This window comes from Anopheles stephensi, chromosome 3 (assembly GCF_013141755.1).
Source record: "Anopheles stephensi strain Indian chromosome 3, UCI_ANSTEP_V1.0, whole genome shotgun sequence".
In the NCBI taxonomy this organism is placed as follows: Eukaryota; Metazoa; Arthropoda; class Insecta; order Diptera; family Culicidae; genus Anopheles; species Anopheles stephensi.
Window position 1 is genome coordinate 67,216,790 of NC_050203.1, and position 23,155 is coordinate 67,239,944.

General features: G+C 42.9%; 1 protein-coding gene across 4 annotated transcripts in view; it reads left to right on the forward strand.

Moving 5' to 3' along the window:
* Nucleotides 1-333: 333 nt before the first annotated feature.
* The window catches only part of LOC118511780 (trissin receptor), a 42,805-nt gene continuing 19,983 nt past the window's right edge, over nt 334-23,155 (forward strand). For 3 of the 4 annotated variants that reach the window (XM_036055286.1, XM_036055288.1, XM_036055289.1), the window contains exon 1: nt 334-1,066. The gene's annotated coding sequence lies outside the window, so the exon portion shown is untranslated. The remainder of the gene's footprint in view (nt 1,067-23,155) is intronic. The other variant, XM_036055287.1, reaches the window with a different exon arrangement.

The window sequence follows — 23,155 nt, forward strand, 5'->3', positions numbered from 1 at the left end:
CTTCGTCCGTCGCGACAGGTATTTAGAGTGGAGAAGTTTCCTCAAACTATAGTATGATTTTTGTATGATTTGTACCTAAAGGCTTATTGAATTAATTCAATTCGCTCAATTGTATTGCTTCATTGGCTCTTAAATCTTAATCGCTTTAGTCATTGGCCCTAAAATATCTAATAAAATTTAAAAAAGGCAAAATACTCCAGTCCCGAGTGACCGAGCTTATAACCAACGCCACCACTGTACCGTTCATGCGCAACATTCATCCGCACGCAACATCCCCGAACGCGACAACACACGAGAAATCGGTTCACCGGAGTCGCGATTGTAACGGGCGCCTCCATCGCCGGCAGCAGTACGGTTGCGAGTAATTCAACCGACGCACGCGAACGGGCAAACACCGTGCTGGTGTGTACGGTTCCGTAACGAACGTATCGGTCGCTTCGAGATTCGAGCTTGAGCCAGTTTATTTACGACTACGCGCCACTAACCCAAATAGTGATCGGTGCACCAGCGGCCGAAGGCACTAGCATGGAATCGATGCATCCGATGCAGTGAGTGAGATCTTTATTTACCCCGGAATGGAATCGAAATCGGTGTGTTTGTGTGTGCCTGTGCTTGGGCTGAAATTTAACGGGCTCAATCCGTTCTTTGAGTGATGGTTAAAGTGCAAAAGTGAATCAAAACGGATCAATCGATGTGAAGCTGTGCGCTGTTGGTTTGATAAATTACGTTCGGTGCAGTGTGTTCGGTACGAGTGTGCTATTTACATTACATCAGTGCAAAAGTGCCGAAAGCGCTGGAAGCCTTCGTTGGGAGAAAAATTCACCAAGTGATGATGGAAATCCCTTTTTCCCCGGTGTAAAGTGTCTGTGGGCAAAGAGTGCGGGTAATTAAGTCAGAATCAAAGTGCGATGTGTATTTGATCTTTGGGCAAAAGAGTTGTAAAGTGCATTAGTGAGTAAACATCCGGATTCACCCCCCAGATATTGGCCAAATACGAAAGTTGATCAGCAGTAAGAACGGGGATTCTATCGTTCCGGACACCACCGCTGGAACAAGTGAGTGACAAGTGAGTTTCATAAATCACCTACAATTCAACAATCTCAGCGACACATGTAGCTGTCCCGTTCGCCTTTGGAGACCCACGATGCGTTAAATTGGCTGCAAAGTAGGACCCAATTGATCGGATTAATCCACTGCGATGAGGGATTTTCTCCGGCGAGCACCGCCCTCACACCGGGAGTCCATTTTTCGGCGAACCAATTCAAAAAACGGTCCAGCAAAACGAATCAATTGCGAATCATTGACGAAAGCCACCGCCTAAGCCAGTGAGCCAACCAAAGATTGATGGATTAAGCTGGCACTGGCGGTGATGGGCAGCACATTTTATTATCGGCGAACCTGCCAGTAACGTCTTCGTCATCATCGCACCTCTGTCGTCATCATGGCGTTTTCTGGGGGTTGGCGATTGCTTTCTTCCTCTTCAGCTGCTGCATTAATGCCCCAGTCCCAGAAGGATCGCCCCGTGGCCCTTCTCGCTCGCACGGAATGAATATATTTTTGACCGCGCGTTTCGTGTTGAGTGGACAGTTTGAAAAGGATGTCGCCTTCAAAGCGGCTTTGATGAGGGTACACCACGGGATTTTTGCGCAAGCAAAATGCTGGACGGGACAGATTTTTATGTGCGTTTGTCGATGTCATTTTTTTTACTGCTCCAGTCTTCAACTGATTTGTTCTGCCCTTGTCCCTCCATCGGTTGTTTGTGTGTGTGTGTGTGTGTTTTTTTCCACCTACCTTCTCGGAGCATATCCTTGTTTCATTGATTACTGTTAACGAACGGTCGATTGATGGTTGTTGGTTGGGTGAAAGGATCGGTTTCGGGGCGATTTTTTTTGCGCTTAGCTCTGTTGTGCACTATTTTTAGAGCATAAATTTCCGTGGCCCAATAAGCGGATGACGCTTAAAGTGATGGGTTGGGGCTCGGATTTTCTAGAACAATCGTTGATTTTCCTTTCGCTTCCTTAAGAATTATGTTATGGACAGTCGAATAAAAAAAATGGTTGCTTCGTGCAACTGAGGTGAGATTTATTTTTATACTCTATATGTCCAATTTAGTGTGTTTATAACAGGGTTTTTTTCAAACAATTTTATCTTCGTTTTTTCATTAATTGATCAACATCAACCAAAACTTTGAGAGGTCTCAGCCTGCCTTTTCTGGCTTCCTGTGACTTTATTTCACCCATAGCTGGATAGTCAGGCATGCGTACGAGGGAGGTAGCCTGGGAGGGATTTAAACCCCGGTTTGTCGTGTGTAGACCGACGCCGCTGTTGACTCGGCCACCGAACGTAGAGATTCTAAATACGAGGCATTGAATAATAATTTTCTCAAATTATTTTCTATTCTGAGTGACGGTCTAATGTGTAACAACTGAATTACTGAATATATTAAAGGTCTCCGTTATGGATGTGTTGGATCCGTTATGGATTATGATCTAAGTGTTTCTGAATCTAAATTGTCGCGGTTTTAACTGTCTGTCTCTCTCTCTCTCTCTCTCTCTCCCGGAAGGATTATAGGTTGTGGATTCTAATTTTAATGAAGAAGGTCAAAATTTATTCAGTTTCATGAAAATATTAAAAATAACTGAGCTAAAATAATAAAAACTACAATATTACCAATACGACGTTTTCAAACGATATTAATTATTTTACTTGTGTTTATCAAGAATTTGAGAGTTTTTCATCTCGTATTCGCAATGCTAAGCAATTGGGTACCTAATCATAATCTACCAAAATAAGGAGCATTTTTTCAAAAACTCGGAGCAAAATCTATATTTTAGACTGATTTGGAATACTAAATTAGGTATGTCTATCAATTTATCGATAGCTTACCGTAATAATACCATAATAATACCACTTTTGACAGAAATTATGGACAGTGATAAAATTATTCCTACTTTAGGCTAAGCTTCGAGCACTATAACCTCGAGTTGTCTCAGCCTGTCATTTTTGCCTTTCTGTGACTAGATTTTACCCAATAGCAATGAAGTCAGCCTTGCTTAAGGTGAGGTGGTCTTGATTGGGTTTGAACGCCGGCCCTGCCTGTATGTGAGGACCGGCGCTGCTATCGTCTCTACCACCGGACCGCGCCATGATTTTTTGCAGAGCAGCTATAAGCTTATGGATCAACGAGGCGGCCCAGTGGTAGAGGAGACAACGGTGCCGGTCTTCAAACGGCAGGACCGGGGTTCAAATCGCATCCGGATCGTTCCCCCGTAGTGAGGACGGACTAACCAACTGCAATGTATCATTTAGTCTAGTAAGCTAACAATGACAGCCATGACCTAAAAGGACGTTAGGCAAAGAAGAGAGGGAGAGAGAGAGAGAGAGCAGTCATGTGTCAACATTTTAACATATTAAAAAAAACATATTAAAATAAAACTGATAATAAGCTTTTCGTACAACTGTATTAGCCAACATTGATATCTATTCAAATCTATCCAACATAGCTCAAATCGAATCCGAAAAGGGGTGTGCGTGTGATACGTGTTGATCGTATTACAAAGTTACACACAAGAAGACTTATGTTCAAGTTTAATTACACTTTTATGGTCTACCAACCACCCTAAAACATAATATCACACCTCACAGCCCCACGGCACAAGTGATGCCTGTTTCTAACGCCTTAATTTGATAGACTGAAAAGTCAGAATGTGGAGCAATGTCGAGCGCAAGATAAATACAAAAAAGGGAACAAAACAAATCCACCAAATCCTCACACATGAGCATAAATTATTTGCACGCCAGGTTAACACCGACCCCTACGAGCCTTTTGCTTCAAAGCACTCTTCCAATGGCCTGTTCGCAAGCTGCTACAAGAAGCAGCAAAAAAGGGATACTTTATAAGCCAAATATTGAAGTTAGACCTCGACGACGCACGAATTGGGTAGCTTTATCCGGTAACGGAAAATAACAAAGCAAAAGAAAAAAACAGGAAAGCTGTACGAAAAACACTTAAGCTTCAGATAAATCTCACTTGACAGTTTTCACCGTAACGAATGTGCGAACGATGAAGTTGGCCCTCGTTTCTTTGGGGGGAGGGGGGCGAAGAATGAAGCGAAGGATTGATGGGACGCACAGATAATTTTCCTTTTTATTTCACAAAGATTATGATCAGTTGAAAAGGGTGTGTAATTAGGGGTTTTTCCTTTGGCAAATACCGAGAAACGTCCTCAGCGAAAGAGATTAGATGGGTCTGTTTTTTTCGTGATGCGTTTTCGTCGGGTGTTTTTTGGCGCCTTAGAAGCGTTTCAAAGATCTGCATTCTTTGCAAGAGTGCCTTCAAGGCGATTATAAATGCAGACAGCACACCTGGCATTTCGGGCTCCAACTTCGGGTGTGTTTTGAAGGCATCCAAATAGATAATTAATATACTTCTTCCGTACGTTACTGCTCGCAAAGTTCGATTGATGTTTGAAACGAGACCACATAAACACCGAGTGTGTTGAAGAGTTTTTGATGGCAATTTTGAAATAAAACACCTAATCCTAAGGCTTAACGTAAGGCAACTGGCAACTTTTTAAAAGTTGTTCCATGATATATAGACTTTTGCAGCCACCTGCCGTCAGCAGCCACAAAAGTTTATTGCCAGTGAAACGAATCCCGACGAGTGTGTATAGCGAAGTACTCTGAAATCGATTTGAAGCTGACTTCAGCTTACTGGGATCTATTCTTCAATCCCCTTAAAAATCCTCTCTCTCTCTTTCTCTCTCTCTCTCTGGGAACGATCAATATAAGTCATCCACCTGAGATGCTGCTCTGGTCGATCGATTTGGAACCCAAACTTATCGATAACCCCACAACTCATGTTTTTTCACTTCAGAATTAGAAGAACCATAAATCCCTCCACTGATAACTCATCGGGTACGGGCTTCGGGGTTGCCTTCTCTAGTGCGTGATGGTTGACTGAAGTGCCCCAAAAATCACATCAACTTGGCTGCTTGGAGTAAAGGTTACCCACGGTACGATAAACAAAAACACGATCCCTCGAAAGCCTTCCATCTCACTCACTAGACCCGAAACTTTTCACCCATAAATATCAACAACTTTTCCTTATTTTTACACCACCACCACCATATTGGCTTCGATAACGGATCTTATTGAATTCCGTTCATCCAGTGCAAATCCCTTTTTTCGTGGCGTTATCGAGAAAACATTACCCCGGCAAGGAGTTGAGGGTCGAGTGGCTGTGGCGCTAGGGACGCGAAGCGAGAGTGTTTTTCTGGCGTCCAAAGATAAAGCCCAAACCGGGGTTGGAGTAGGACATTATGAACAGTGTTTTGGGGGGTTTTCGGCCAGCATGCCAAAGAGGGGAGAGGGGGGGGGGGAGCAGCCTCTGGCCTCTGGATTGATTTTCTATCAGTTCCCAGGGATGGGGCAAGGTTCGGTGAACTGTGAGGTGCGAGGATTGTTTTGGGCAGCGAGAGCGCTTGTTGTTTAGCCTAAGAACATGTGCTGGATGCAGAAAGGTCAAAACTTTAGTGGTTTTCGACCTCAAATTTTCGGGAATTCAACAACAAAACTTTTGTTTGACGGTGCGGCAACCGGACTGGAGTTATTTGAGTGCAAATTTCTGTGGGCTTTTTTTGTGAATTATCAAAGTCCTGATTCCGATATTAACTTAGCCATAATCGACTAAAAATCGTTTTCATCCGTTCCGTTTCATTCTTGAACGAGACAGCTTTTCGAGTTTTGAACAGGGTTCAGGTGCCAGAGACGTTTTGGAGCACAAGCACTAGTTCAGCACTTTATCCAAAAGATATAAAGTTTGAAACTGGCTTCAAAAATGCCATCACTGATAGAGGTTACCAGCGCTCAATAACTAAGCCGGTAGGATCGCTGTCAAATCAAGCGCATATCCTGAGATAAATTGTATAGTGTCTATTCGCTATCTTCTTCATAGTTCTTTGTTCAAAATCGTCGTCTAAGAGTCTTCTCCATTTAATCGACTTTTCCATCCGAGGAATAGGACTCTTCGACAAGAGTCTCGCCGAAAGTGTCTCAAACTCCCACAAGGTCGTACAGCCGGGAATATGGTCTAAACCTTTGCTAGACCCCAGCTAATCCCTCCTCCGACGGTCTTAAACAATTTGTGATCCCCTACTCTACCACTGTGATTCAGGAGTGTGACAAGTTTGGCCAAAAGTTTGAACCAATGTCAGCAGACGACAGCTGTGTAATGAAGGTCAAGGTTAGGTGTTGGTTTGTTTATATATACAAAGCAACGACAAAAATACATAAACCGCCTTGAGAGTTTCTGATATGGTCCTAGAGAACTTTCTGGATACCTTAAAGCTTTCTGGATACCTTTCAACCATTCTTGAGGGAGTTCAGTTTTATGATTTACACTCAACAGATAATGAACTTATGATTATTTTATTTACAACGCAATGACAGAACAGCTGTTTAAAAAAACACCTCAAATGTACGCTGAAGTGTATTTAAAACAACCCAATTTGCTTATTCCACACCAAGAGCATCTAAGACTAACTCTACCCTTTAATGTAAACCATCGAAACCATCAACCCTGTCACTTTACCGAACAACTATCCACTCTCGGGATCCCCCATCTGTACGGAAATTCGGTCCTTTCGCGTAAACATGCGCGAAACGGTTACACGCAAATGGCATAAAATAAATGCGACAGCGTTTCGCCATATGGTTTGGAACGGCACAAACCCCTGTACCCGAGTCCGACAGCTACCACAGGATGGAAGGTAAACTATAACGATAAATATTTTCCTATCTCGTGAAGCTTGGTGGTGAAAAGTTTTGCTTGCCCGGCTTTGGCGCTCTGGCCCAACGCTTGCTGACCGCTCCCGGAGCTATAAACCCTGGTGCCAAAGCCCTGGTTGCTGCTCACGGTTGTGAGGTTGAACCGCCAAAAAGAAAAAAAAGCAGCCGTACTTTCAGCATCCTTTTCCGGAGCGTTGGTTGGAGAAAAGTGTAAAATCCCTCAGCATACGGCACGTGTGGTGACGCGTCGCTGAGCAAGTTTCCCAGCGGTGGAATCGGTACGGTGGTGGTAGAAAATGGTCGTGAAAATTAATGTACTATGCTAACAAAGCGTCCCGTGGGGTTTTAGAAATGGTGCACCGTGTTACGGCCCAAAGGCAAGCTCCAGGTTCCAGGTTTTTGCTCAGGTCAGCAGAACAAGTATGTATGGGATGATTATTGCTTTAACGGTTATTTTATGCTAGATGCTTGGTGAAAGAAAGAAACACAGCTTCGGACGACAAATTGCAGAAAAAATATGAATTCTATTGCCTTTTGTTACCTGGCATTTCCTTTTTTGTTTTATTTTTTGTTTCCTTGTTCAATGTACAATAAAAGCAAATACTGATTACATAAAAAGGAATTTAAATATGTAGTCGTTTTTTCATTAAAATAAATATCAGCTCAGATGTCTTGAATTTTTGAATGTATGATTTTGAATGAATTTGTATTACTGCCTCAGCATTCAATTGTGATGATGTCAAACTGATGCATGCTTATAAAATAGACCCGTTTGGACCTGTTTGATGTACAAAGAAGATTTAGGGAAATTACCGTCTATCAAGATAATAAGCTGAAACTGATGGCAATACCACTAACCTTTGGCATAATCAAAATTGGAACTTAATATACTACTCTACAAAAATACTGTGATAATCTCTGCGATTGATGTGGATTAGACGACTATAAAACCTCGATTGAGAAATATTGCCTTCAAAGTCGTTTTACAACGGACATTTATAAACTATATAGACCCTTTTGAGACTCTTGGAGCAGCCCGGTGGTGAAGCAACAACGGCGCTGGTCTTCATACGACAGGACTGGGGTTCAAATCCATAGTGAGGACTGACTATCCAGCTACGTGGTATCAATAAGTCTAGTAAGCCAGAAATGGCAAGCATGACCCAAGAGGCCGTTAGACCAAAGAAGAGGAATACTCTTTTAGAACTCTAAGGGCAGCCCGGTGGTAGATGCGACTGAGGCGCCGATCTTTACTGGACAGAATCGGAATTACAATCCCATCAGGGCCGTTCCTCCTCAAACCAAAAGTCTAATAAGCCAGAAATAGCAGACATGGCCTAAGTAGTCATTAGACCAAGAAGAAGAAGACTGTGGAGAAGGTCCTTGATCTTGAAGATATCTTAGATAATAAGTTGACAAAGCAACCCATCAAAAGCTCAAGCATTCGTCAAATGTGTAATGTTTCACTGGTCTGATTCAATTTTAAAGTTAAATTAAGTCCTTAAATACCCGTCCTTAGAATGTTGTAAGTCGTTTCTAGTAGTTCCAAAGTTCGTTTAGACTATCTTGAATGCTGTATGTTGTTTAGCTTCAAATTTCTTGAAAATAGACGTAACGTAGCGCAATGTTTGTTGATAGAAATGCTTTGAAATAGACAAATTTACGCTACTGATTTGTTGATTGCTCATTATTTGAGACAACTCCTTGTTAGTCTCTTTACTACGATGGCGACTACGGATACGATCGATACAGCAATAATGAACCTCAGTTAGCGCGCGACTTTACTAATCTCTACAAACATTTTGTCTTAAGTTCTTCAGCTAAACTCTTGAAAATTTAATTTCTGCTCCTCTATCCGACAGCTCGGATTATAAAAGCCAGGCTACATGATGCGAGATGCCAAAAAGATTTCGCTAAAAAGGGGGGATTTGCGAAATTTTTACGTCACAATCGTCTCGGTTCATCTACTCGCGTCGTTTAGAGCACTTCATGCTATCTCTCTCTTCAACCGAAAACTACCATGGCAACGCATGGAATATGACATAGAGGGCTAGGGAGAAGCGAAATCATTCCGAGATTTCAGCTCGAGGAGGCGAAATCTTTTTGACGTATAGATTTCGCATAACCCCCCTTTTTAACTGAAATCTTTTTGACATCTCGCACCATGTAGCCTGACTTTAAGATATGATATGTTTGATTTTAATATTCAGGTTACAATATCAATCGCTCGCTCACTCATCAATCAGGGTTTTGTTAGCTCATTTTGACTTAATATCACTGATTCTCCTTCTTATTTTTCGGGTCATAACGACATCTCAGGTCATACCTGCCATTTCTGGCATAGGATAGTTAATGAAACCACGAAGTTCAATAGTCAATCCTCACGAACGATCCTGCCGTATGAAGACCGGCATCGTTGTCGCTTCTATCACTAGGCGGCCCCAATATCATTGGTTATTGACGTTCAACAAAGATCACTAAATATCATATTAAAATCAAATGACTCAATTTAAAATGATGATTATGCAAAACAATCACTACAATAACACATTTGAGTCATTTGAAATTATTTCCCCTTTAAAAAGACAGTAAATTGAACCTTGAACTTCTAAATACTCTTCGTTGTTTCGCGTTGCATCGCCAACAGGCAAAGGCACAGACTCCGTTACAGTACTTTTCATGTAATTAAATCAACCATCCAACAACTCCTGCCATTGAATGTATCAACTTGCAATACATCTCTTCCATGTTGCTCTCCTCATCAAGACACTTTAATTAAAGTGTTTTGCTTTGCATCCGATGCGAGTGTACGCTGTTCGCGCGCGAACCGAGCAATTGATTCCGATCGTTTGAGTGCAGATGAGATTTCCCCTTTTCACCCCATGTCCTTCAGCCCTCCTTTGTTGGGTGTCGCCCGAGCTGCAAACAAATGAATAATTCATCATACGTTGTCAAACTACCGTGCAAGGCCCTCACCCCCCCCCCCCCCCATCCTTTCCGCTCCGTGATCGAGAATTTTCCGGAAACGATCGTTATTGAATAAATCAGCAACCAAGCGGCAAGTCACGATGCTCGGTGTTTTCCACCGAGCACAATTAACAGTGCCGCCGTTTTACAATTGGAAATGCAATTGATCGGGATGGATTCCAATTTCCATGCTGACAACTGCAGCAGCCACAGCTGCATTTCCCATTACATTCTATGCCACTTGCTATGTGTGGCGCTAATGCTTCCCTAGAATATTTCAACATAACATTCTCCGCAATGGTCTGTATTGTATGAACATCTTTTCCCCGTGAGAGCTGGACACAGTCAAGCTCCGAAGCACAAACCACGCAAACATATGATTGACGTAAATTAACCGACTCCCAACGCGTGAACAGCTGAGAAATTCATTCGCTTCGGCGTTGATGCATGGTTTCGCTCGGAATCGGTACCACACTCAACACGACGCCACGCTCTAATCTCACCTTGCACCTTGCAACACGATGCATCGCGTGTTGCAAATGACAAACGTCTCATACTATCAGCCAGCTCGCACACCACGGCCGCACAGGGCAGACAGGGCAGCCAGTAAAGATAATCGATTAACGCGACGACTGACGAACGACGGGACGGACGGCATCTTCAAGCATGCGTCTTTCCAATGAGTGTAATTTTGCAGGTCGATAATGATGTGCCACCGATTCCGATACACTGTATACTCTCACGTGTGTGTTCCGATGTTCCGAGAACAAACCCCAAGAACCGCGCGATTCACCAGGAATGATTAGTTATGGGGGCGGGTATTCCCAATGAGGGGGGGGGGGGTGTTTTGGGTTGCAAGATCTAATTATCTCATCTCAGCTCCAATCTAGCACGCGGTGCTACGAGATGCATGACGCGATCGGCACCGGTGGCAAGTGATAGCCATTAGCATGAATTAATTCAATCTCACATCAATAATTTACCAGGGACGAGCGCCGGACGAGCGGAGAGATTGAACCGGTTGCAGAACTTTGACTTGGTAATCGATACGAGGGAAGATTTTTTTTGTTGGTTTGTTCGCATTTTCTTGCCAAGCATTGCACGTCGATGCATTAGATTGATCGAATTAGCATTACAGAGCATTACTTAGGGATGATGGGGGATAATTTAGTCACAGATGCGATTGCCGGTGTCTGGAGGTAATGGTGTCTGTTTTCAAGTGAATTTCGATGATTACCATTTGATTATCACTTGGCTTTTCTTTGTAAGTAGTTTCTGTATCAAGAAAAGAACTTTTATTGACGCATGAATATTTGCTAGATCAATTCTAATCACGTCCAAGCGTATGCCATCCAAAATCCTAGAAGCTTTTATAGCTTTTATATGCCAAAAAGGTCTTTTATAAGTGTGTGACTTCTCTAATTAACAACGACTTTGATGAAAATCAGCATTAAAAAATCCACTGTCAGGAAGATAAAAAAAAAATGTCGTCAGTATCTATGAAAGCAGGAGTTTTAAGACATTTATTTAGCTCTTCGACTTCCAGAAGTATTTACTTTATTGGCTGTAGAGTAGTCAGTCGTACAGGCTCGGGTAGGACAGTCAAGCTATATTGTGCTATTATGTTAAAAAAATTACACGCGTTTCTTGTGGCCTCCGTCCTACTCGTACTTTGTTTTATCGTGTATAGTCAAATGTCTCAGTATGCCCTATTAACTGTGTCAGTTACTACTCATTTGGACTGGAACATCTACAAGACCGAAAAGTGGTGGCATTTTTAAAGCTCTGTCGTTTGAAACAATAAAGATAAAGAAGCTTAGCAAAGGATCGAGCGAGCGGCAAAGAACCTCGGGTTGGAGATTAACGAGGTGAAAACTAAAATGATGGTGGCATCACCAGCGGCTCTGCTAAAAAACACTGATTTACGCAGGGGTGATGTACAGATAGGTGACTGCACCTTCAAAGTCGTCCAAAACTTCACCTCTCTGGGGTCAAAATTTTATATTATAGTCCCAGTACTCACATACGCCTCTGAAACATGGACTCTGTCCAAAACTGACGAAGCCCTCTTAGCCGCGTTCGAGTTGAAGATGCTCCGAAAGATTTTTGGCCCCGTATGTGTGGAAGGACAATGGAGGAGCCGCTACAACGACGAGCTCTACGAGCTATACGATGATCTCACCATCGTGCAGCGCATTAAATTCGCCAGGCTCCGGTGGGCTGGTCACGTCATGAGAATGACATCGGACGACCCAACCTGTAAAGTCCTTTTAGGCTATCCACACGGACAGAGGAGGCGTAGTAGGCTCAAACTGGAATGGCAGGATGGAGTTGATGCGTCCGCCAGAACGGCCGGAATATGGGGGAAAGGTTCGGTTGGGATTTGAACCCCAGTCGTACCATATAAAGACTGGTCTAAAACAAATATTTAATTTGAAATTTTTTACCATAAAACTGTGAATATGATATATGAATAAACCGTGTTAATACGAAAGGACCGTCCTGTTGAAATGAAATAAAACAATTATTGTAACATCAAGCATGTTGATCGACAGTAGTTTGGAAGCAATTTCAGATTTCAACTTCGTCTCACCTATCAATCGAAAAATTCAGTTCAGTTAAAAAAAATCCCAAAGGTGTGTAGCCTGAAACGACAATAAATATTCTCTATAGCAGAGTTTTAAAATCCAAAAACATTATGTAAACAAAGCACCTTCCCCTGGGACGCCTTTTAAGTGATTGTATTTTTCCTTTTCAACTTTACCATATCATTACGATTAGTGACTTCACCGGTGTGCTATGACTTCACTGCATAACGAGTTCACCGAAAGATGTTCTTCAGATTTTCCCTGAGTTTGGCTTTCTGTTTTAGTCCTCCACCAGCTATACATACATACATTTTTATTCTTGATGTTTTGATACAATTACATTGTTGAGGATAATATTGGATTATATACAGCGTTCAAATGCGCTTTTCTAACCTAAATTCTGTATGTTTTGTGTAAAGATTTTGTTGTGTGTTATTGCGATGGCATGCACTGAATTGATTGAATTAAGAGATTTTTTTTTTTTTTTTTTTTTTTTTACCTAGTAGCCTACGATAACCTAATTTAAACTAATGAAAAATAACTTAAAAACCTTAAAAATATAAAAATAATAACAAACTTACCCTAGCTTATTTTTACTTTAACCTATCTTACCTAGTTTGATTTACATTCGGAGTGAGGCTCCTATGTTGCGAATTAATTCATATTCTGAATGCATGCATCTCTCGAAGAGCATTGCATTCATTTGTATAACTAATTCATGAAGTGGTTTAATTCCTGCACTTTCATACAGATCCACTCGTCTTGTGTATCTTGAGGCATTTAAAATCATGCGCAATACCTTATTTAACATTATTTGCACTTTGTTTAAGTTAGTTTGTGAACAAGACCCCCACACCGAAATTGCGTAAGTAACCATTGGTGAAAATATTTGCTTGTACAATGCGAGCCTATTCTGTAGTGATAGCTTGGATCTACGATTAATCAAGGGATACAGGCTTCTAATGAGCATGTGACCCTTGTTCAAAATGCCCTGAATATGTTCTCGAAAGAGCATCTTGCGATCAATCATAAGTCCTAAGTATTTAATGACCGTGGACCACTCTACAAAGTTACCTTCTACTCGAATACGGCTACAATTTGGAGGAGTTAAAAGTTTGGCCTTATACCGATGGGGAAACAGCACCGCTTGGGTTTTTGTTGAATTTATTTTGATTTTCCAATTTGTAGCATATTTGAGGAAAATATCTAGGCAGCGCTGAGCCCTGCTCCTCAATTCTACCACGTTTCTGCCCTTTACGGCAATGGCAGTGTCGTCTGCAAACAGGAATAACTTGCCATCACAGGGTAGATCAGGTACATCCGCTGTGTACAAAATGTACAATAAAGGTCCAAGTAAACTACCCTGTGGTACTCCGGCGGGAATTGGTAAGGCATCAGACATCGCAGAGCTTAAGGCCACCCGAAATGTCCTATCCTCCAAGTAGCTGCTGACGATCTTCACCAAGAACATTGGAAGACCGTACACTAATAGCTTATGAATTAGTCCACTATGCCAAACGTTGTCGAAAGCCTTTTCAACATCCAAAAAGGCAGCAGCAGTGGATCTAGATGCTGTTTTATTTGCCTGAATGATATTTTTGAGCCTAAGCAATTGCTGTGTAGTTGAATGACCTGATCTAAAACCAAACTGCTCTGCAGGGATGAGTTCCAGCTCAGACACCCGGTTTTGAAGACGATCGAGGATTATTCTTTCAAATAGTTTACCCAAAGCACAGAGTAAACTTATTGGTCGGTAGCTCTCTGCACGAGTAGGATCCTTACCGGGCTTGAGAATGGGAACCACCTTAGCACTCTTCCAAGCGCTAGGGAAGTATCCCAGCACAAGACACTTATCAAAAATGGTAGCCAACAAGGTAAGTGCTTTCACTTGAAGGTTTTTGAGTAGGATGTTGAATAATCCATCTATACCGGGAGCCTTCATGTTTTTCATCCGCTTCAGTGCAAATCGGACGTTTCCCACGGTCACACGGTCATGTTCTGGTCTAGAGAAGCTAGCTTGATGAGCTGATCTTAAGCTTTCAGTAACGTTCCTTTCAAAAGGACTAACAAAATTAGTACCTAGCAAGTGTGCACTAGCAAATTGCGCAGCAATGGCATTGCACTTTTCGTAGGGAGTGACCAAAATGTTTCCACTGACTGTCAAAGGAGGGACAGGTTTGGATCTCTGCTTAAGGATCTTGGCTACTTTCCAAAAGGGTGGAGATCGAACATCCATCCGGGAAACAACCCGTTCAAAATTCGCATTCCTTATATAAGCAATTTTTGAAGAGATCACCCTCGCCAAAGATGCTGCTTGACCTTTATAAAGTCTATTGCCAGTATTTTGAAAGAGTCTCCTGTATCGGTTTCGCATCCGTATCAGTTCCAATGTATAGGGGTCTATGTTCACAAACTCACTCGTAACGGGCTTGGTCCTAACACATACCTGTTCTGTTTTCTTAATTGCCCTTTCTAGCATACCAATCGCAAGGTCAATTTCCTCAACCGTATTGCATTCAGTTTCATGTAATTCGCCGTCCACTAACCGGCCAAAACGCGCCCAGTCAACACTGAGGAAGTCCTTTCTTTGTAGTTTTGGACTACGGCTAGCTGTGAAGGTCACCTCAGTTAATACCGGAAAATGATCGGAATTTAACTCATCCAGCGTCACTGGCTTCTCTATCCCAACGTTGGTTAAGAAAATATCTAAGGTGCTGGATGAACCTCTCGATGTTACGTAGGTCGGAGAGTCTGGGTACTCAACAGTGTAGTGACCTTGCTGGGCGTGGTCGAAGAGAAGTCTACCATTGGTGTTGGAGCGCATATTGTTCCACATGCGGTGTCGAGCATTAAGGTCACCTGCCACAACAAGTTTGGCATTCGTTCTGGTGATGATGGAGAGGTCGCGCTTGAAGGCAGCATCGTGACCAAGGTCATGCCGACCTTGGAGCGAGCAGTAAACAGCTGCGAACCGTATTACCCCAGTGACTGAATGTACTTCAGTTCCGACAGCTTCTAACATTGTGGTTTTGTAGCTCGGTAACGGGGTGAAGAGTATACCACTTCTAACGGCGATAGCTACCCCTCCTCCTCGCGTATTGGACCCGCGACGATCCATCCGTACCAAGTTGTAGCCCGGAAGCGCAAAACTTACATCCGGTTTTAAGTGGGTCTCTGTGATAAGCATGATGTCGATGGCTTGTCTTCGAAGAAAATCAACAAGCGGGATTTTCTTCGGTCTCACAGAACAAGCATTCCAGGTGGCGATTCGGAGTTTGTTATCCATAGCGAATAGCAAACTCCCCGATGACGGTGATTTGGTCTCGACGGGAACGGCATGTGCTGAGCCGCTCAACCATCTCTGTGAAAATGCCCATTAAAGTAGCTGCATCATGTAGCGGAGCTCCGGTGTCAGATGGGAGAGAGGCTTCCGCAGTGTTGCAACGAAATGGTGATGTCATTTTTGCCACCATGGCGTACTGCATACCAGGAGGGATGACAACAGTAGGCGGTTCCTTGCGATGCGTATCTGCAGCAGACACAGTCGGAATGGGTCTTTCAGCACGTGGATTCAGTGGCGGGAATGCTGAAGAGGCAGGCACCACCTTCGTTTGCATAGCCTTACGAAAATTTACTCGTTGCTGAGCTGATGCACGCTCCCGAATTTGTCGATATTTAGCCAGTTGAGGACACTGAGGGTCATTTGCTTTGTGACCTCCATTACAATTGGCGCACCGTAGTGTGTCACTTGCCGCTGTACACTCTGCCAGCACGTGTTCTAGCGAACAATTTGGACATTTGGGCTTCATTCGACAGTTGCGCGAGCCGTGTCCAAAAGCTTGACATCGAAGACATTGTGTCAATCGTCGACGTCCACCTCGATACGCCTCCCAACGTACCCTGATGGATTGAATCGTACGCACCTCTTTGAGGGCTTCTTGAGAACATGTACCTTTCTCAAAATGCACTAGATACAAGTGCGATGAGTACGTGTTCGTGTCTTCGTTTCGTCGTTTTATACGAAAAACCTCAATTGGCTTCATGGAATAGCGGTCTCGCAGTTCTGCCATAACTTCGTTGGCATCCGTCAGCGGCAGCCCGCGAAGGACAGCCTTGAGTGGCTTTGGCTGCGGAATGTCGTGAGTATAAAACAGCGCATCCTTTCTTCCTTCAAGAAGGCTGATCAGGCGTTGGTGATCCTCGAGCGATTTCACGTAAACTTTAACTCCTATTCCAATACATTGGAATTCCACTCCAGAGAAATCTTTAAGCTCATGTTTGAGCTGAAATAAGGAAGGTTGTTTTACAACCACAGGCGGCGGTCGAACCTTCTTGGATGCTGCTACAGATATATTGTTATCGGATGGGGCAGCGTTTACCGATTTACGACGAGCTCCTCCCTTGTAGCTCACCTCTGCAAATTCTCCTATCTCCTCATCGGCGTCGTCAGGAGTACCATCACTCACGCACACAAGAGACTCTTTCGGCTTTTTTGGAGTAAGCTCCGACGGGTTTGAGAGAGATGGCCGAAGCACCTCTCTCTTTTTACGCTTCCCCATAGGCAAAACACACTAACGCTTTGGGATCGATGATCACTTTTACTTAGAGATTGGACTCAAGATAAGAAAACCGGTTTTAGCTGATAACGAGCGATTTGGGAGATAACACAAGCTGGAAGCTGAACCGTTCGCTTCGGCGTTCCAGAATAAACTGACCTCCACCAGCTAATGGATGTGTCCTTCACGGGCACTATTTCTCATATGAGCCGTTTCTTGTTTCATTTTCTTCATCGAAACGAAACACGATACGCGGAATGAGTTGGTGTCTCCCCCAGGCCCGGGTGTAATCGTTTGATGTGCCCTTATGATGTCAGCATTTTCCATTACGATATTATCCTTGCTTTTATCGTGAACGTTGAATTTAAAATTCAACGGGATTTAACTCCCGGTGAGCATCATCTCAGACACAATTTGGCACAACGCAACGCTAGTTTTTACACTATTTGGCACGCAACACTATGAGACCGATCATTTATTTATTTACTTCACGTAGTATAATTATTTGAAGCATTTTAACGATTGATTTATAGTTATTGCCTTCGGTGTAAATAGCCGTTCGGAATGACTCACCAAACATGATGCAAAATTCATCCGCTCATGGGATGCTCATCTTTCGTTACGTTCGCTATTCGAAGACTCGCACGGTTCAAAAACTGGCTCATAAAGCATATGTACACACGATTTACGACTTGCTCTCGTTTCCGATCGTAAAACTGTGCACCCGATCGACGGTGGGTGCGAACGAATGGGCAGATCGATCGATTGTGTTGTGTTCGATCCCGTGTTGGCTTGCCATTCTTCGGAAATGATTTGATGAGTGACATGAAGAGCCTAGCTTTTCGGTTGATAAAAATGGTTTGATACACCTTGCATACAGTTACACCTGAAGAGAGAGAGAGAGAGATGGTAATTTGATCCCTACTAAAATATGGCCACAAATTGACGATAGTATACGATATGACACGTATAAATCAATCTCCCAAACGTTCGAGTGTGTGTGTGTGTCATGAAACAAAGATGTCAGTTGTCTTATGGATCATTCAAAGAAATGGATGACGTACACGTGCGCGTCTCATCGGTGTGAAGTACACATGTTTGCTCTCTCAGGACACAAGTATCATAAAATGTCTGGTGTTTTGGCTGCTTCTTTTGCCCAAACAGACCACACATCTTTGAGTGTTTATAGGCGTTGTTAAGGATGGCGTAATAAGGGCTGCATCCGGTAGGCAGGTCAGGGATGTATTGGTTGTTAAAAACGTATTAGGTGCAGATGGCTGTAATGCGATGCTGAGCGAGTCGATCTGGTTTGGTAATATTGCACCAGTACAATGAAGAAAACGTCTCAATAAACTTTAATAATATACCCTTCCTTTAAGCAAGTCTCGTTAGAAATTACTTTCCCAAGAAAAACTCATTTCCATGACATCACCGACTATTGATCTGATGTTGCGCACGTGCCTTCCCGAAAAAAAAGTGGGGAAAGATTTCGGAATGTATTTACACTTTATGCAAAAATTGTCACGCGTTCGGGTCCCAGGTCCAAGTGGAGCCGACCGTCATCGATTGCTGCTGCGCGACGTTTTTGACCATCCTCCCGTGCCGTGACGTTGAAGGGTTCCGGTTGAATGGCGAATGAATATCTAAATCTCAAAAAACTCACCACCTTCCATGTGTGGCTGTCTGCAACCGTCATACAATCTGTCAATCAACACGTTGAAGTTGATGGGGAGTTACGATGTTTTTTCCACCCCAATTCATCACACACATGCAGCGGGGGAAAATCGGAAATTGCAAAAAAAAACCGGCATATTCAGAGCCAGATGGAATCATTCAACGATGTGACGGCATTTCATTTTGGCTGTCCCACCCAACATCTCATCACGTGCTTCTCTCTCTATCTCTTTCTCTCTCGGGACATCAAGAAAAGGGGGCTGCTTATCAATCACTATACTCACCAAGAGTTCTTAAAAGAGCTTCAGATTCGTTTTTTTTTTTTTGCTGTCCACATGATCCCATCACGGCAAGTTGAAGTTGAGAAGGCAAAAAATCGTCCAAAGTTGGTTTCGGTGCAGCTAAATCATGTTGACGTGAAAGATTCTTCAAAAACCCTTTTTTTCTCGGCTCTTGACAGCGGCTCCGGACGCAGCCCTCTCAAGGGTAGTCGGTGAAATTGTTTATAATGCAATTTACAATCGGTCGTAATTCGCGTCACAGTTTGCCGACCGAGATGCAACCACATTTCGGTCGGTCCTAAATTACGTACAGCAAGGAAGAAATTTAATGCCTTCCAACGTTCTCGGTTCTCTATTTTAATGTGAGCTCCTCGTGACGGAGCGGGAAATAGAAGAAAAAAACTTTCAACGAGATTATCCTCAAGTCCGGGGATCACTTTACCCGGGGGAGGTGGATATATGGAAACTCCGTCCGTCCATCTTTCGAACGGTAGAGGATTAATTTGTATCGTTGTTTGCGTACTGGCGAGCGGCCTTCTAATGGGTGGTTCTTTTCTGAGCGATTTGCGTACGCGCTTTCAAGTGCACGCGGACCGCCGAATGGCGAATCTATTTTTATCCCCCTTTCAATTACGATAGTTTCGAGGGCTTCCGACGGAGATAGCCCGGTCCGGCCAACTTATCACGGACCGGCGCCGGTGCATTATATTTCGAGTGCACCGAGTGCACATTCGGTTGCACTAGTGTTGCATTAGCCAAAGGTCGATCGGCTCAATGGGCGGATGCAAACGATACTTTCAAGGTTTTCCTTCTAGAGAAAGCTATTTTAAATGCGAAAATCCATTTTATCACCAGGCACGAGATTTTATTTGAATGTGAGACTATTTATTGTTTAAAAATTGAACGGGCCACGCAGGGCCCCCTTGAAACCTAATTGCCTTGAAGTTGTACAAAAGAGTTGTATTCAAGTAAGTATTTTTTTTTAAATATTGCTTAATATGATATAATTGGATAAATCAAGAAAAAAATTTGAACCCACTCCCAAAATGCGTAGGACAATGAATTAAAACCTTCTTTTTTTATTCATAAAAAACGGCCTGGTCGTATTGCTTGAATTAAAACCTTTCATCAAATTTAAAATAAAAAATATTACTTTGGGCATCTTTTCCATGCAAAATTATGGCCCGCGTTAACGTTAGCTCGAATATGTTATCACTTGAATGTTGAAGCTGTTTTGGACACATTTTAAAAGAGATGTATCGAAACTAAATGCTGCAAGCAATAAATTAAAAAAACGGATAGAAAGGCGGCTATTTTGTTTTCTCCCTTACAGCAATTAGTGTGAATAGCCCTAAAATAAAATTAAAATAACTACAATTTGCCCTTTCCATACTATTGCTTCTTCGTTTAATTTTGAACTACGTTTCAAAGCAGCACATGTCAACTCTTGTTTACGAAGCACTTATATTATTGGATGAATAAAAACACACCCCGTTTTCTTGGAAACTACTAACGCCAACGAACGTGACATGTGTATTACGCCGGTCGGGCAAATGATTTTGCTTGGCTTGAAGCCAACATGTTTAACGCGCTTGTTAAACACGCTACGCTTACCACATCTGGGAAGTCCCATTAGTGCAGCTGTAACCGTTGCCGATCCCGTGAAAATCTTGCGCATTTTAATCAATTCCTTCGTACGAGTAAATTGATTAAATCATCAGGAAAATTCCTAGCCATCAATAAACCGCACGAACCTCCGGTTTGTTTTATTCCGGTCGGAAGATTTATGTGGCGGTTTGATGGAGAGCTTCGCTCACTGGCCACAGACCATAAACCACGCCACCGAAACCATTGTCCATCAATTCGGTCGGACACCTCGACCGTTTGGCACAAGGCGAGCGAGAGATCTGCAGCAGCTGACAAACCGTGCGATCCCATCGGCACCTTGAAATCGTCGATCCGTTTCACTTTTGCTCTTCTACACTTACGTAAATAAAGACACGGGGAGACGGTTCGCAAAAGGAACGCATTTTTTGTAAACGATCAACAAACACAACTAGCGATGGGAAAACTGCAACCACAAAAACAACAAGCGCGAGCACAATTCATTCATCGAGCTGGCGAATTTTGGGTTCGGATTTTTATTTGTGCGATCGCGCGAAACAGTAAACAGATCTTCCTCGGTCGCCACTTCAAAAACCCATGGCAGGGGCCAAATGTTTACGATTAAACACTCCGTGCACACGTGTGCGTGACTCGCATTCACTCGCTGCTGCTGCTCGTGGCATTTGTCTGTCGGTTGCACTTTAGTTTGAAAAGTTTATTGGCCTGCGGCTATCGGTGCGGGAAAATGGGTGGGTCAACCCCCCCTCCCAGGGTTTACGATTGGAGAATCAAGCTTCGAGCGTGTTTACATCCTGCGAGGTTTTCATATGATACTATTTCAGATAATTGGTAGAGAGCAGATATATACACAATGTTTTAGAGACGAGGGACTTTTCTTGATGGATTTAAAAAAATGTGAAACAGACATTGAAGTGGAAAAAAATCTTTTTCTGAACATTTTTCAATTTACGTTCCAAGTAACAATCATTTTGCCTTAAGCAATATTCTATTAATATAGAAAAAGTCAAACATTCCCCAAAAATTCAGAAGAACAGACCATTGTTGGAAAATTGATAAGAATTGCTTTCTGAAAACCGGTCACAAACATTATCGTTAAACCGAATCTAAAACAATCATCTCGACAACGTTCGATAAGTCGCCAACATCTTCCAGAACAACATCTACCATTCCCGATTGCCGAATCGTGTCTCTCTCCTTCTTACAAGCAAGCCATTCTTTCGTAGCTGTCGTGCATCGAACGATAATCTAACCGGACAGCTACACGTACCGATGAAAACAAAATGCTGTGCCTCGAACGACTAACATCGAACGGCGCTTCATGGCAAATTTAACGATCGATTTCACAACTTCATTCAGCAGTCAGCAGAAAAGGCGGGAGATTGAGGATAAGGGAAGGCTCTGGATCCTTGTGCTCCAAAGGATGCAATTTGATGCTGAAATGAAGCGTAAAAGAGGGACACAACCGCAAATCGCAACGAAAATCGTTCGTCCACTAGCGGCCACCGCTCGTTTCCCCTCGAGAACGCGACGGGCCTTGGGAAAATGGATTAGGATCACCCGCTCAGTTCGGTGCCGAAACAACCTCCCAACGCGTACAGTAGAAAGGCGATCAGAAACTTTTGTCGTTTCGTGCTGTTTCTTTTTTAAAAGGAAAATTTTGAAATGAAAACTGATCACCCTTAATGATGCAGCCGAAGCTGATATGTTTTGCTTTCCTGGATGGTTGAAAAAGCGTCCGCACAAACTCGAACCACATTCTACTACTATCACTATGACGCTTTTTTGTGAAGAGCAACAAACGATAAATTGTCAAGAGTGGCACTTTTTGCAATAAAACCGAAGCACTTTACCGGGAGTCACTGAATGATACATTGCTCGATGAAAATGACTTAATGGATCGCTTTTGTTTTCTGGGCACTCCAGTGCAGAGCATTGGTTTTACAATATTCGACCAAGGACATTAATGATGTGGCACGGTTTTTAGGGTGGGAAAAACTTTTGCTACAACATTTACATCTTTTGGAGGCAAAGAAATGAGCGAAAATGGCTTCTTAATGGCTCCGGAAAATCTATGGAAAACCAAACCATCGTTGGTAGGTAAACATTCTTTATGAGTGTTTATCACTGAAATTTGGTAATGGTGATTTTCCCTTTGTCTTTTATTTGCTTCTAAAGCTCAGGTTAGGGTACAGGTTAAGCTTAAAGACAACGAAATTATGCCTTTACTATCATGGAGCAAATCAGAATCACCCTCAATTCACCCCTGTTTATTATTCCACGTTTTGGCAGGACTATACCCTTATTTATGTGCGTAATTTCGTTTTTACTTCTCTCTTTCCTTTACGCTAAACCCATTGAAACTAATTTCCTCTAGCAATTCATCATCGTTTCCCTTTCCTACGGAGGAAAACCACACAGACAAACACAGACGTTTCCCTGATCTGTCACAAATCATTATCCAAAAGAAACCTTTGCCCCTGGTGATAATGGGAGGAAGCGAGACAGAGTGAGAGAGGGTTACGCGATGAGCGGCGGTGCGTGCACTAGTGCCGAGCCGGACTACCATCTAAGACGATAAAATATTGGACACCAAAGCACTTCATTTTGGAAACCGCACCGCTCACTGATCGTTAACTCGGAGAAGGCGTCTCCCTCGGCGCCTAAATATAAATCA